Source organism: Lasioglossum baleicum, chromosome 2, assembly GCF_051020765.1.
Source record: "Lasioglossum baleicum chromosome 2, iyLasBale1, whole genome shotgun sequence".
NCBI classification, from domain to species: Eukaryota; Metazoa; Arthropoda; class Insecta; order Hymenoptera; family Halictidae; genus Lasioglossum; species Lasioglossum baleicum.
In genome coordinates this window covers 21,566,280-21,582,745 of record NC_134930.1, presented here as the reverse complement: position 1 = coordinate 21,582,745, position 16,466 = coordinate 21,566,280, and the positions used below count along the sequence as shown (strand labels likewise).

Sequence of the window (16,466 nt, the reverse complement as noted above, 5' to 3'; positions counted from 1 at the left end):
AAGTTTCGAAGCTTCGAAATTCGGACCTCCGTAGTAAATTATTAGAGAATTAAAATAAACGGAGTTTCGAAGGTTTGAGCTTCGAAAATTCGCTGCTAAGTTATATTTGATACAATCACAAACGCTTCTACATTTCGAAAAAATACGCCAGACTGAAAGATTGATTGAGTGACAACTTCATACGATTCGAAAGTTCGTGCACTTCAAAGTTCCCTTCGTTCCTTCGAATCTTCGAAGAGTTGAAGCCTCGGAAAAGTAACAGTCCTACTATCTACTAAAACAGCGTACAGGATTGTCTAGCATTTTGCATACCTATCGTGCTCTATTTTTCTTGAAGACACAGTGTATCCGTGAGATACGTCGTGAAATGTCAACGTCGACTACGAGGAACGTAAAGTGGTCTGAAAAGTCTACGGTCTGATTCGAGGCAACGTGACGATCAGGTCGCCCCTGGCGCCGTGGGCTGTTTAATTTTAGGGCATTACGCGTGCAGGCGGCAGCCTGGCCGAGGCTAAAGGGTTCCCTGGGTCGGTATTTGTCGAGATATTATCGCGAAAAGGGAAAGGGGAGAAGCCCTGGGTAACAAGGAGGGCGTGACTCTTCCTCGGAGCTGGGGCTCTAAGATGCCTCCGACACCGTTTCGCGAATTAGCCTCGTCCCTCATCATCGTTTCCATCGGGAACCGAAGAAGTCCTGGCAACTGAAGGCTCCGAAATAAACTGCACAAATCTCGTTCTTTTGTTAATTCTGATTAATTTTTATCCGCGATCATTTATCTTTGTGCAAAATAAAAGTTTCTTTGCGAAAATCGCTTTTTCTTCAACGTTTTGAACAAGTTGAAAGTTGAAAGTAACGCATCCATATCTGAAATTTAAAAAAAACTTGTTCGGCGATTTTAATACGGTCGTTTTTTATCGAGCACCGCGATTATGATATTTATTTGCATATATCTCTTCGTCGCCGCGAGCAATCGACAGTCGGGATGTAAGCGAAACCTTCTATTCGCTGGCGATCATCTCCGATTTTAATTTGCAGCTGGGCAACGGTGCATTCATTCCCACCAGGAACGCATTCGCATATTTCTTAGTCGCGATCGGCGATAATTAATAAAGCCGCTAACTCGTCCGTTAAAGGTCTGCCTCTAACTACCGGAGTACTTGAGTTATTTGTCGTTTTTCCACGGAATGGCTGCCGAAGGCACGTGCAACTGGCGCAGTAGGTGGTGATCATTGTGCTAGTCTCGTTTCAACAGTATACTCGACGATCAACAGAAGGTGTTCCACAAAAGCGATCTATCAACTGAATTCCAAACGAAAGTTGTAGTTAATAATCTCAATGACAAATTTGACAAGACACGTGTACGTGTAAGCATGTGTTTAAGTATAATTTATCAAATGTTATACCGATACACCAGTTCATCTTGTTACATGAATATTGAACATTGAACACAATCTTAAAATAAAATTGATAATAGTCTACGCTACAGAGTGTTTATATGCATGGGCGCAGCAGTGGTTTACATACGTATATGTATGTAGAGGATCACGTGCGAATACAATATTCTCATCGTTTAGATTTCCATAGATCTATACGGCGATATCGACGAGAGTAATTTCGAGCAACCAGTGCGTGTAATTATACTTCACCTGAGAATATTAACAGACGCGCCGCTGAAAGTTTCGTGTGGTTAACAGCTCGCGCACGTACGAGATATAAGTTTGATACCGCGTTTGCGTGCAGAATCACCAGATTATTATCGACTTACAGTGATTGAGGTGCGAAGCGTGCCCACGATTTCGTGCGGCGAATTTATAATGGATTTGCAATCTCGCGTTCGAGAAGCGTCGTGCCCTTCGTTACGGCCGAGATACAGTGATTGCACCTTCCACGCGTTTTATTTCACAGTCGCAATCACAAGTGTCCCATGTTCCTCGCTTTGATACATCGACTACTGTATACATACAGGCAACGCAATTATTCATCCGGATTTTAATAACCTAACCCTCGTCCGTCGCCCGTGCCAATTTCACACGGTAAATTTGAAACACATAACCGAGAAATCCGAGATGTAAATGTTAACTCATCAATCTGGATCTAAAAAGAATCAAAAAATAACTGTTTACCTTGTTATTTCATCGATCTTTCACCACGGTGTAAGAATGTGAGTTCTGAAATCTGAGTTTTAACTTGATATAGATGAGTTTAGATTCACGAAAATATCACACGAGTGCTACAATTAATCCGAAAGCTTTTTGAAAACTCGTAGAATTGCAAGTACAGCGTAGTTCGCTTGGAAAAGACTGGTTATTAGTTCTTCAAAGAAATCATTGTCTTCCTTTACGTATAAGCTCCTTGTGAAACACAGACAGTAGTTGATCGATTAGGCTGGGAATGAATGAATCGATCGTATCGCGCATGCAGCGTGAACGCATTTGAACGTGACGCGACGCGACGCGGCGGTGTCAGATGGTCGCATGCAAATGGAAAAGGAGTTCGATAATTGTCTCGAACAATGGCGCCGTTTATTTATAAGCCGTATTGTTTCGTTTCGACCGATCATCTTGCGATGTGAACGCACGCCGGCCTGTTTACGTTAAAAATTGAGATTTCTAGCGCGTATTAACACGCGTGTGCGATGTGAACCAAACTTGATCCAGAAAGTGAACCGAGTGAATATAAAAATCAGTGATAAATATCCATAATTAGCAGTTAATCCGACAAGTCGTCGAATAGCACATTTATCGCATAGTAGGATTTGTTCAGCGGGAAAGACGTGTCGACGACGCGACGTTGCACGTTGAGACCATTGATCCAATAACTATGCGCAGCCACAGAATGGCATTTAAACGTCGGAAAAATGATAATCTCAGGCTATAAATCTCGCCGGATCAATCTGTACTATAAGAGCTTTATCGGGAAAGATTGACCGGATCGAAAGAACTACTCCAGCCGAAGCCTAATCCCGATGTAAGTGCCGGCTGAAGGTGTCTTGTTTCTCGCTTTATATCGGTATTAAATCTTCCGTGAGATAACGTGGTTCTATCTAGAGTTCCGCGACTCGGGAACACACCGCGGTAAAGAATGAAATTTACAGGTAGCGTAAATTCTAGGATGAACGCGTCCGTTTCTCCGAAGAAGACCGCGGATAATTGAAGCGGGATGCAATCGGGAGAACTGGGGTGCCGAAACGAGTCTTAAACGGGTTCGGAGGATGAGATAAGGACCCTATAATACTCGGCAAGATGAATTACATCGTGCATAAAGGGTAGAAAGGCCTCGGAGGGTCGTCATATTTTACGGCTCATTTTGTTACTCTTTACTGTCCGATCCTCTTGTATCGACGTTCGTCCATCGTTAAATCTCGCGCGTCCAATGACCAGTTGCCACTCGAACACCCAGGATTTGCGACAGTTATTCATGGCTTCCACTTAATTACGCGCATTACGCTTGTCGTCCGCACGAATTACGGCAACCAGGAAAAATCACGTCTCCGCGCGTAGAAAGTCTGAAATTCGAAAGCTAAAAACCGTGTAAGAGTAAGAGAGATTTATCACAATACGTTCTACAGCGAAGTTCGATTATTCGAACATTTCCTCGATGAACCAAAAAACCAGTGTTCCCGAGTTGTCGAAACAAAAGAAAAGAGATCCGTTCGAAACCGGACGGTCTTGTTGAAAACGGAGTCGCGTATAATTTCGCCGCGATCCGTAGGAATCCCGTAATTCGCGTGACTCTACGATCCAATTTTTTTCCAGCTATTTTTAGAAGCGGCGCTCTCTGTCGGGCGACCAGTATCTCCGCGGCCGGTGCATCGAACCCCGCGATCGGTTCCAAGATTGAGATAAGCGGCTTGCGAAGAAATAAGTAGTTTGAGCCTGTTCGCGTGGCCGGAGATTGGTCTGACGTCGCTCTGCACCGAGAAGTGGGGATGTTTTATGCATGGACCTCGCGTTATGCATCATTCCAGGTGGATCTCGAACAGAACCCGTCGAACTCTGGTTCCGTGCGAGGGGGAACCATGTTGCGGCGACCAGGGAACGGTATTTCCCAGCCGACGAACTTTGATCTCGTCTAAAAGTTGAAAGCAAAAACTGTTCATTTCGTACAGGCATCGAATTCGCGACAGAGATTATTCAAAGACGGTGTTGTACATACCAATCTGTGCGAGTGTCGTGGAAGTTGATCGATCAGAAATAAATATGTTCAAGTTCGCGTCGTATGGCTGACGTGGCAGTCATCGTGTTAACCAGCATCGGTCGACCACCGTAAATAACCATACGAGCGAACTGTGTGTTTCGCGGTCGAAACAGGAGGCACGGGGACGAACTTTCCTAAAACACGGAGATATCGCGTGACCGATCTCCGGCATCGGGGATGTTGTGTGTTCGCGTGTTGGTGGGGGGATATCCGAGGGAGAGTGGGGGCGTGCGTTACGCAGGAATTAGGGTTCTGCGTGGTGGTGAGGAGCCAGCACGGCAGAGCAAGGCGCTCGTACGGTGTCGGAGAATCAGCCGGCGGCAGCAGCAGCAGCAGCAGCACCAGCAGCAGCATCAGCACCAGCACCAGCTACCAGCAACATCGCCAGCACGAGAACAGCATACGCGAGCGTACACGGTTCCGCCGCTGCGGAGAAGCCTCGCTGCTCTCGGTCGGAGCAGTCTGCGGCGATCTTCGGCCCTCACGGTGTCCCGTTTGGCCATGCGTCGCCTCGACATCCTCGTCGACTCCACGCTAAAACAAACAGTCGAGTTTGCACGAATCGCCATCGAGTACTTACGAGCGGCTTTAATCCCCGCGACGATAGCAGCTCGTCGGAGGAAGCAGAACGGCGAAGGGAGACGCGCGGTCGCGATCCTAGATCGGCGATCAAGAGATCCGAACGATCTCTATCCGCAGATAGAGCCTCTGTCACGGGGGCGCACGAAAGACAGACTCGTGTTCGTCGAACAGTGCACGCAGGACACCAACGGCGATAGAATCGCAGCTGGATCGAGCGATTTAAAACTTCTACCCGTTCGAAGAATCGCGAAAGATACCACCACCGAGGCTGTATCGATCGGAAACAAGGGTTTCGCGGCGACGAACGACGAGGCGACAACGCGACGGTGACACGCGTCGCAACCGCCTTGCACGCAGCCGAACTTGCCAGGGTTCGCACGCGGGAGGACCAGCCGTGCGTACGGTCCACCTATCGCTCCACGACTCGACGACCGAGTCAGTGTTACTCTTGATTTCCGCGCGAGCGCCAGCCCCGGCCTAGCCGGGACGATACCAGCGATCCGATCCGTTCCGTTCCGTTCGTTCTCGACGTCCTCCAGCTCTGTTCTTCCGTGGAAGAACGTCCCTGTGTCGCGTGGAGGATCCTCGGAAGGTGTTCCAGTGTCTTGTCTCGTCGTCGACGACCCAGTGACCGACCGAAATCGAACGCGGTGCTGTGTGCGATATCTGTGTGTTTCCTTTTCTTTTCCGTTGGATGACGGCGCGGCGTTGTGAACCTCCTCGATGAACTCTAACGCGCTGTACCGAGTCCCAGAAGATAAACGTGATAAACTGTTATCGAGGCTAGTGTGTATCGCGATCTGTATCGATCCGATAAACGTAATTCCACCGATGTGTTGACGGTTCGACGAGAAACGTACCCGTTCGCCGTGGTCGCCTGGTGCTTCTTCGTTCCGTTCGTTCCGTTTCTTTTTTTTCGTCCACGAGGTTTCGTTATCGCGGACACGTGCGCGTCGCCTTGAACAATCGGGGGAATCTCTCGCCCTGTGTTTTTTTCCACGAAAAAGTGCGCGATCTTGTCTCGCGTCGGCGAGAGGTATCATCGGAAGCCTGCGAGCGAGAAAATCGTCTGGAATGGTTACGTGGACGGCCGGACGACGGTTATTGGAAATCGCGAGCGTCGACTGGCGATTTCTCGAAGAAGGAAGTGAAAAGGACCGCCGCGGCGCCAATCTCAACGTCTATTTTCCGACGTGAGGCGCTACGTCGCCGGAGTAATTAAACCCGCGCGATGTAAACGGGAACCCCACACGCACCCATTGCATAACCGCCGGGGGCCGATTATGTATCCCGTCGCCTAGGAAGACACGCGCGCGTTACATTGGAATCCTCTTAATCCGGACACGAACAACTGGGTGTCGATCGATAAATTTCGCGAGTTATGACGATTTCGTCAACCAGATTTGAATAAACAAGAAGAAAAAGCAGAAAGAGAGAGAGAGAGAGAGAGAGAGAGAGCGCTCCTCGACAGGTTCTTCAAAGAGATCCGACACGGGTTTTCGAAAACGGGTCAACGGAAGAAAGAACGAACCGTGAACGTTTCTCGCAATCTGCGCGCGGCGATCGATCATCTCTCGACGAACGTGTAAAACAATCGTTATTATCGTCGGCGCTGTCGTCTCGCAGATAACGAGCGAGATCGAGATCGTAGACCGCGATCGATCCCGAGGAACGAAAATTACAGTTTCCCCGGGAAATTCCATTGGGTGCCTTGGGGGTGGAACGAACGCGATCGATATGGAGGGGTAGGATCGGAAGGAAGTAGTATGTACTCGGTATAGTACTGCTCTGTCTCGGCAGTAATGCGCGGAAATTATGCGGTTCCACGGAGCAATGGCCACTGAGGAGCGGGCACCGGTCGCGCGTTTACGCTTACGGATAGTCCGGCGTCCACCGATACTCATGTTCTGCCCCCCTTGCTCTTCATATTCTTTCCACGCTTTACCACGCCGCGCTTTCTCGTCCCCCTCTCCCCGCTCGCTCGGTGGTGATCCCTCGGCGTTCGTCTCGTTCCCTCTCTCCCTGCGCCGTTAAAGAAACGATCCTGTCCGTTCGTTCGTTCGTTCGTTCGTTCGTTCGTTCGTTCCGACTGAACCGCTTTCGGCGTCCGTTTATTCGTGAAATTCGTTCGACGTCCATGCGTGCCGCCGCGGCACTCTACATGCATTCCTCATCTACGTGACGCTGCGCCCCACGCCGCGCCGCGAGAATCCTCCTGCGGCTCGAGCAAGGTGCAACTGCACCAGCGGCCGATTCTCCCGCTTACGCGTCCCCCAAACTGTTTTTCGGGCTCGTTCCGAGAACGTCGTTCCGTGATCGACATCGCTCGACGAATTTCCGAGGAACCAAACAAGTCCCGCCCCCTTTCTCGACCAACACGGCCGACAGACATTGTCCCCGCGACCGATCAGACAATTCCCGAGGAAAGTGAAAATCAGTGGCTTTTCGGACACCTCGAGATCGGTCGACTAAACAGCGGATCATTGTGGCTTTCCCGCTGACGCGTCCGGCGTCCGGTTCGTTTGAAACAGTGTGTTTTGCGGAAATCTCTACGAAAATCTCTATGTTAGATCGCGGGGAATTACACGAGAGTTGGCCGGCTCCAGGTTCGTCAAGATCTGTTTCTCGATTTACATCAGATTCTTCGCATTTTCGTTCTTCGAACACCTCGAGATCCCGGTGACATGTCCGTTCGGTTTGGAACAGTGTTGCGGAAATCTCTGGAAGACAATCTTTTCTATGACGGACGTACTTAGCCGAAGCGACAAGTCCGTTCCGATGATCGTCGGAGATACAGTCGCGTCAGTGTCGCACAGCTGTCAGTGAAAATAGGAAACATCGAGTACCGTTACGGTACCGTTTACGAGACCAGATCTCGAAAGTGAACAGACACGTGTCGAGAGTGCAATTACTTGAGATTTCGAGATTCGTGGACGCGCGTAACTGTCGCCTGACCTTGGACATCACTGGTATATGTATTACGAAATCGGCCGGCGCAGCGTACCCGGCGCGCGCTGCTTATACGAATTGCATCTCCCTTCGGTCGCGTACTTGACGTGGATTAATCGTGGGAATTGTACAAAGTGAATAGTTTATAAACAAGCTGCCGTTCAAGATTCGCCGTGGCGACATTGTGCAAAGGATAACGTCTGTGCTTCTCAGTGACGAAATTCTTCACGAATGCTAGCCGCCGAACTTCGTGCTACTCTCGTTCTGGTAAGTACCCGCCATTACTGGATTCTGCATGTTGAACGATGGTTCGTGAAATTAGGATAATCTTCTTCTACAGGTTTTGCAAGTGAAATACACACTTTTGCAAATCAATTTTAACCTTTTACAAATAAAGTATTATTTTAACACTTGTGTAGTCAACCGGGTACATACCCACTTACTGTATTTCTTTAAGGATTTGTTAATCTTAATCTAAAAATATTACAAAATTTCTCTGAATGTCCATTCTTTACTCGCTAATACATATTAATTTATAGGCATACAATGAGAATTTGTGCAAACATGTTAAATACAGAAAGATTTGAAATAATCTATACATTTTGGTTGATCACATAAGGGTTATGTAAGTTTTTCTAGCGCTATACATACATACATTAGGTTTAAAATATGTACAGTCCGATATACATACATCCGGTCGATACGACATCTTACATTTATAGCTTTAAATCTTGAAATTGCATTGCTTGAACAAATTTAAAAGAAGATGACATAGCTGAATATTAAAAAGAATAAAATCAAATGTAAATTTTATTTATTGCAAAGATTTATAATCTCAATAATTCTGAAATGAAAAATCTGGAACCGATCATTTTGATGGTAGGTTTGGTGTTAGAGAATGTTTGTTTGAACGGTGCTGACCTAAAATAAATAGTTGCAGATAGAAATAATTGCGGTGATCGATAGACAGTCGGACGCAATCCATTTGTATTTGTTACCGCGACGAGTTTTAGCATTCGAACAACCTACATAAATCTTTCGATCTTATCGGTTTTATCATAAACGAGCAGAACTTTTTATTAATCGGAGATTGCATCTCGTAAAGCATGACAGGTTCGAACAGGTTCGTTTGTATGCACAGACCCGAAATAAAAATTCTGGCCACGCCGCGAATGCTTGATGGACGTCCCCGTTCGTTGACTCTGATTTTTAAATTTCGCCGAATTTCTGTTTCGCTCTGCTCCCGTGATACATACGGCCATTTATGCGATCCATTAAAAGTTTCCTGGAAAATATCAGGCACCTAGTAAATCGGCGACTTCAGATCTTCTCTTTATTTAGAACTTCTGCTTGTTCTGTACCGTGCACGGTTGACCGCGGATCGAAAAAACATTTTTTTGTAATTACAGGATCAAAATCTGTGCTTCGATGCTTTCATTTTCAAGAATATCAAAATCGAAGTATATGTATTCTGTTACAGACTTTTTTGCTAGAAATGCATAAAAATCTCGATATTTCCCTAAATTTTCAAATTTTCGGCTAAATATGCAATCCAAAGGCATCGTCGCATAACTTTGAGATTTTGATCCCGTTGTCAGGGAGTCAAACCATAACTTTTCCAATTTGGGGCGTTTTCGATTACGGAGAGAATGGATTTTCGATCAGCGCCCGTTTCCCTCAATTATTCGCTAAGACAAGTATGTATCCTTTCACGGAGCACGAACACTCGCGCGTCGCTTTGTTGATTAACCATTACATACTCCACTTACGATACCGCCACGCAGCGAAATTACCATGAATTAACATATACGATAAGAGCGACGTTAGCAGCCTGTAAGTACTTTAAATGTATCCAAAGGTATTCAATCGTTGTGCTGTTGCGAAATCGTGCGCGGCAACGTGGACGCGTGGAGTACGCACGGCACACGGCACGGGGGACACACGTTCAAACGCACCTATGATTTAGCCACCAGTGGAATTCGATGGAACAGATTCTTGAATACATTCACGGCAATCTCGGAACCAGATTAACACGGTTCGCGCGCGGACATACTCGGACAAACAACGAGTTGTTACATTTATCGAGATAAGCCAGTTTGAATATTATCCTGCTGAAACGTACTCTGGAAAACAGAACTTTGTAGATTCAGACAAGACGTGCGGACGTCTAGGCAACACATTCAACAACTCGTTCATTTGAAAATTCTGCTTTTCATCCCAGATTCCGAAGTCTAACCAATACGAATGTTACGCCCTTTTTTTAAAATGAAATCTAATTTGATTAATTTGTGATCGATATTTAACCCTTTGCACATATGTATAACTTTTCTTTCCTCTCCCACGACATTTTTCAGGATAAAGACATTTCAATCGCCGTAACTGTGAAGAAAATTAAACGGCAAGGGGTTAATCTTCTATTATTAGTTGAAATTCGTCGGCGGGAATTCCACGCGAGACGGTACACAGCGAAGAACACCCATAGCCGAATATTTGGCCGGGCTATCTCGGTTTATACGAACAAAGTGCATCCTGAGACGTGAAAGGGTCAAACAAACAATCGGGCGAGGCAGAGTTCAGTGCACGTGCGGCGGGGCGGGAAGAATGCTCGCACGTGAGGTTCGATGATCATGATCATTCGTTAATATCGGCGAAGGAAACAATAAATTCGCTTGCAGTGCGAGAGAGAGAGAGAGAGAAAGAGAGAGAGACAAAGTGGGTGAGGGAAGGGGCGATCGAGAAGGATCGTAAGTGGTACTAGATAGGGGAGCGTGAAACGTGAGAGTGTAAATCGTAGTCTTACCGTTTCATTGGGACACGCCCCGTTAACTCACGGGTTAAACGTGAATCCACGCCCATTTTTGGGGTGAGCAACCAGATTTTCTACTCCTTCTTCCTCTCTTTAATTTCACCGGCTTCCATCCGTCTCTGTTCAATGCTCGCGATCCCCGAAAAGTACCCGCGCAACCAACGGAGATCATGCGTACGACCTCTCGACGATTTTCGATCGGGTTAAGCAAACAGCGACTGGGTTCTCACCTTTATCGCGATAATAGCTGTAATTTTCGGCGGTGCTCGTTCCGTTCCGTTCCGATCGGTTCCAATTCCGTTTGCTTCGGCGGATGCATCACGTACGCGTACGTGCAACTCCTCAGATTGCAGACGCATAGTTGCCTGATTGCACGGCACGGCTTCCTCGCGCGACCGCGATTTATTACGGGAACCTGTCCCACTCCGGCTGCTTCTTCGATCATCGCTACGATTCCGCAGGAAAGGGCGACCCCTGAATTTATTTTACATTGCAAAAGCCTACGTGCGGGACAATGCGATCGCTCGCTTCTCGTCGCGATCCGTTTCCCACGAACATGCTGCTTTTTAACACGTTCGCTGCTCAAAAATAGTATTGGAAGAAAATTCTCAATTCTCGTCGTACATATAAATTCATTCTTACATTATTAACATTCGGGAAAGAAAAATTACTGCTTTAAAGTTCCGAGAAAACCAATCGTAATCTTTGATTGCTCCGCTTCCACTCGGCTGGAATACGAGGTCGAACTGTCGAGTTAATCGTCCATCTTGAGAAGCGGCCGATGGCTGCATTACAGACTTCCGTACAGAAAACGTACGGAAGAAGTTGGAAATAGTGAAATTGTGAAGTTAATCGCGGTTTCTGCGTATACGCCGCCCGAGAAAAGTCGAGATTTGCATAAACGAGCACGTAGTCTCAACGATGACATTTCTTATTGGTTTATGAAGCCGTAATTTTGCCGGGGGAAACACCGCGCAGCTTGGACAAGGTCCGGTGGTGCCAACTATCCACCTTGTTCGACGTCCATTCGTCTTTTTCTTCGTGCAGTACTTGCGCGATGCTTACGAAAGACAACCGTACGAGTTCCGGGGGGTTCAATGAAGTGCACATCCGACAAGCTCGCGTCTAGACGTCGAGGTTCGGTGAGCAATGCTAATGTGGAAAACACGATAATCGACGGCTCTACGAAAACAGGGGGGGGGGACCTTTTTGCCGTCTCGGTACTTCGGCGTACAAACACCAGCCCCAGGCAATATTACACGTTTTTGTCCGCGGTTCGAGCCTCCAACCAGCTCGGAAGAATCTTATACAAGTTTTAATTTTAATTGACTTTTCTCTATTTATTAAATCGTCGAACAGAGTACAAAGTTCGTGTCTATAGAGAATATGTACCACTGTACGAGGTCTGTTCAAAAAATACGTGGACTAACGTCATAAAACAAAATGTACTTTATTTAGTACATAGTTACATGTGTGGGTCCCCTGGAACCAACAAAGTCCGCGCAATTCAAACAGTCCACGTATTTTTTGAACAGACCTCGTATACATAAGAAAGAAAAGTTGATTTTCAAGTTTGGTAAAACAGACTTGAAACGTACTATGTATCTAGTTGCCTGAAAAAACTAGCTCCCAGGAAAGGAATGACAATAAATCTGCCGAAGGTTAGGAGAAAGTTCGACAAGATGTTCAATATTTACTCGATTACGATTTTCAAATACGTACAGGCTGCTCGAGTACAATTTATATCGAAGAAGTCGCGCATGTGTGTCCATGCATTCCCTTCCTAGCGTGTCATGCTGCGTTATTGGTCGTACCGCGAGCAACGACAAATTCTAACGACTGAAAACCATAGTAATTTGGGCGGTTCCTCGTCTTCTGTCCTCTCTTCTTCGGCCCACTTTTACTGACCACACCTACTGTTCCCGGGACCGATCGACCGCATAAGTACGCTCATCCGCATGAATATTGATACATATGTATATTCTTCTATTAACCGTCTGCAGACTGGAACCGTAGACGACATTCGCGTTATCTAAATGTAGGTACATTTATAGCACGGTGGGATTAATAGAATTTGTAGGCGCTACATAACTACATATTGATACTTTCGCGCATCTGGTCTCGCGCCAATGAGCGCCGCTTCAAACGACCACGAACGTAAACTGTGCTCGGAGGTTTGGAAGTTTCCAAGCTACTAGTCGGTTCGGCTTTGAACTTTAAAAAGCACGACGATCCCGGGTGTGCAACCGTTGCAACCGGAACTAGTTACTAAGAATAAGTGGCTAGCCGACGGTCGAATGAGTTATTGTTGGATAAACAAGCCGACACGACGTTTAAAGGCCCGCGAAAACCGCTAATTCGTCGGGCCGGATCCCGCGCGCTATTTAAACAGTGGAATTCGAAGAGCCGCGCGACGAACATGTAACCGAAAATGTTTATGGAAATACGCGGTCCAACGGTGGAACACTCGACGGCAATACTCGTCAACGAGGGCTTACATACATCGCCCGTTCAAGGTTCGAAATGGACGAATATAGTCAAGGTGTCCCACCGAAATCCGTGTGAGCGCGACCGTGCCTGTCGAATCTTCTCTCCGTATACTCGGCGGAGTGTTTGCAGCAAATATTTGTAAATAACTCCACGAGAGAACGGTCTTTTTTTGGCCTCTCTCGAAATTCCTGACCTCCTAGGGAAATCAAACCTCTCGGAGATTTGCGAAGCGACTCGGGCACGAATTGTTGGAGGGGCGAGATTGACCCAAGGTTTATCGGATCGGAGGAAAATATTGTACAGACAATGATTCTATTATTATCGTTGTCGCTGGAGACCCGATTAAGAACTTCTTTAATACAACAAGCTACGCGAAATCTGATGTCTGAGTCGGAGATAAGATTAGCGACTTATATATAGAGTACAGGACTTTTCGTTCCTGTCTAAAATCATCTTTAACCCTTGCGTTGTTAATGTTTTCCTAAAAATGTTACGAAATTTCTCTGAACGTCCATTCTTTACTCGCTGATGTATTAATTTATAGTCTTATCAAAAGGTTTTAAATAATCTACGCGTTTTGGTTGGCAACGTGACGGTTAAGTAAGCCAATGGGAAAAATGCCGGGGCCCTGTAAAGGTTAAAGTTGCTTGACCCGTGGAAGGGGCCGAGTTTTAATTAGAATCGATCAGAGCGCGATGATCGTCTGGCGGACGGTGGTGGTTAGTCACGTCCGAGTTCGGCCAAGTTGAACGAACGAGGCGAGTACTCGATCGAGAGATCGGCTTGGCCCGGGAAATCGGCGTTTATCGTTCTCGCGTCGACTTCCGCCCGTGCGTTGGACGTATACAGTATGCAGGGACCATCCTCTCGGCACTGTCCATCTAATTTCGAATGATCTAAGCGCGCCGGTTGTTTAGGCACGTTCCCCGCGTGTCTGGCGGATAGGTGGTGGTTGCTCGGATGCGAGTAAGAGTGAGATAGCCGGGAGAGAAAGGGGTGGGGGTAGCTGTGAATGAAGCTAACCACGCGCTCTCTGAATGGAGCCGCGCGGTTGTTGGATCGGTGTGTATTTCCGTTCCTGTTTATACAGAAATGCGCCCGAGGAGCCCGGGACATTTGAAACGTAGCAGAGCTACTCTAGCCAACCCTGGTCCCCTGTTTCCCGTTTCCCGTTTCCCGACTGGGATTTGGGGAGGGAACCACGCGAGCCTCGAGTGGCTACGCATCGAGAATGGGACTACTCTGCTACCACTAGCTGTCGTCGTCCAAATAACACCTATTTCCGGAAAAGCCTGGCTTTGAACTCCCGCCGATCGCTGCTCCACCGACTGCTGCAACGAAATTAGGAAAGTTCGTTCGGGCAAAAGTTGATTTACGACTACGGTCCCTGACCGTTCTCTTGTTCGCGTACCTCCTGAACAGTGCTCCTAGTCCTAGCCAGCGAATTTTGCAGCCGAGTCAAGGACACAGGGTGCCGAAGACATTTTGTTAATGTTTTAACGTCGTCCTCCTGTGACTACACAGTTCCGCTAATGGGTCTTTCAATATACGTAACCGAAAACTGCTGAAAACGTGTTTGCTGTTACACAAGGAGCGCGAGGAGTATCTTGGTCCTTTGAAACTCTTGTTTTATGAGAGAACCTCTCTCTCCGATGGCCCCCAGATTTAACTTTTAGTTGTAGATGAAAGGCCAAGATACATACATACTTTTTCGGAACTACAGGCATAATTGCTTAGAGACTGACGGCAAATGGACGGTCGACCTCGGGCGCACTGCCGCTAATGGATTGTATCCATTTAATAATGTGGCCAACTGGAAACATGTTTACAGTCTGCAAATAAAGGTCAGGCTAGATTATTCATAATGTTGTACACACCGATTATGGTGATGGAGGAGTTTATTCGGCTCGTAAATTCTTCACAGTATGTATGTATGTATGTATGTATGTATTAGGTTGTCCCACAGAACTGCGTTTCGTTCTCGATTGAAAAAAACCAGTGATGCTGTACTTTTTTTTAGGTGTCGTGGTCCACGAGAGCGCTTTATCAAAATTTTCACGTGCGGTAACGGTTGTTTAAACGGCGATGTACGACGACACTTGCATTATTGCCGAGCGACCGCGTTCAAATCTACATACACGGGCGCCACACGTCGCAGAGAACCGATAGAGGGCTCGTCTTATCTGCGGAATGCTCGATAAAGAGTTGGCCGATAGTGTTTCTCGGTATTTTCCCGTTTGTCGCAGGTAAAAGGTTCGAGGTATCGGTCGAACCCGATTCGAATCGGTTCGATGGTGTTTTCGTCGGTTTTCCCCAGTTCTGTCGAGAACTTTGCGGAACGTGGTTACTCTATCGATCCACTCTGTTCTCGCGTTTGTTGGAAAAAGCTCGAGTACCTTGGACCTTGAGCATTTCGACATTTTCCCTCCGTTTTCCTCGGGCAGAAAATTATCAGTTGAACCGGTGGCGTTTTTTAACGAATCGAGTGTACCGATAACACTTAACAAGAGAGATTGCAGTCATAATTGAAAAGCAATGACCTTTACGCAATCGATAGCATTGTCTGCCGCGTTTCGCGTGTCTCTATGGACACGATAGGGTTTAGTTCCTTCTGTTTGATAGCTACAGGATCACAGCACTTATGCGAACCGTATCAGAATCGTTTAATCCGTCTTTAGATACTGCAACCTCAACCTCTTTATATGTAATCGGACCGCAAGAAAATCAAAATGACGAGGTTAGACGAGACGATCAGCTTGCGAACGAATAAATCGAGAAGCTTATCCGATCGGGTATGACGTTTAATTAAAGAAACGCGAGAATTCGTCGAAGCCTCTCGCCCAGCGAAAAGTTGACCGAACGCGGAGAATTACGCAAGGAACATGTCGGATCCGCTGTCGAAAGTTTCCGAGTCGGGTAGATCGACGGTTACGGTACCAGTTGGTCTACCGTTAACTGCGTTTGGCGTGGACCAATGACTGGGCGGATCGAACGTGGCCGACGATATCCTCCGATTGGTCGATTACCATGGCAATTAACGAGATAAATTAGCTGGTCGAGCTCGATCATGGCCGTCGTCGTCTGTCCGGCGCGGCGACCGGAGAGAGTTCTGGTACACCGACTTTTCCGGCGATCGTCGTCGGTGCGAGGCGTCGCGTTAATTACTAGCGTCGTCGGTAAGTCGATCACCGGCGATCGACGGAAATAGCTTTTGTAACTGTCAGGATTAGTCATGCGTCGGCGGCGCGGCGCGGCGCGGCGTGACAGTCGGGTCCGTCGAGACGAACGGACCCGGCCCGCGAAATTCCCGCCGTTTGGTCGCGCCTGCTTATCGGCCTTCACGTTTTAAGCCGACAGCCGTGCGAGTCCCGACCGCGAAGCCAACCGTGTGCCACATGTATCGTCGTCCCTGTTTTTCGTTTTTATTTCCGGGAATCTACAG

At 47.3% G+C, this 16,466-nt stretch overlaps 1 protein-coding gene across 2 annotated transcripts in view; it reads left to right on the top strand.

The window, feature by feature from the left end:
- Window positions 1-2,650: 2,650 nt before the first annotated feature.
- Window positions 2,651-16,466, top strand: part of LOC143220468 (uncharacterized) — an 89,263-nt gene continuing 75,447 nt past the window's right edge. Inside the window, exons 1-2 of one of the 2 annotated variants that reach the window (XM_076446110.1) lie at window positions 2,651-2,669; window positions 7,350-7,995. The gene's annotated coding sequence lies outside the window, so the exon portion shown is untranslated. The other variant, XR_013011632.1, reaches the window with a different exon arrangement.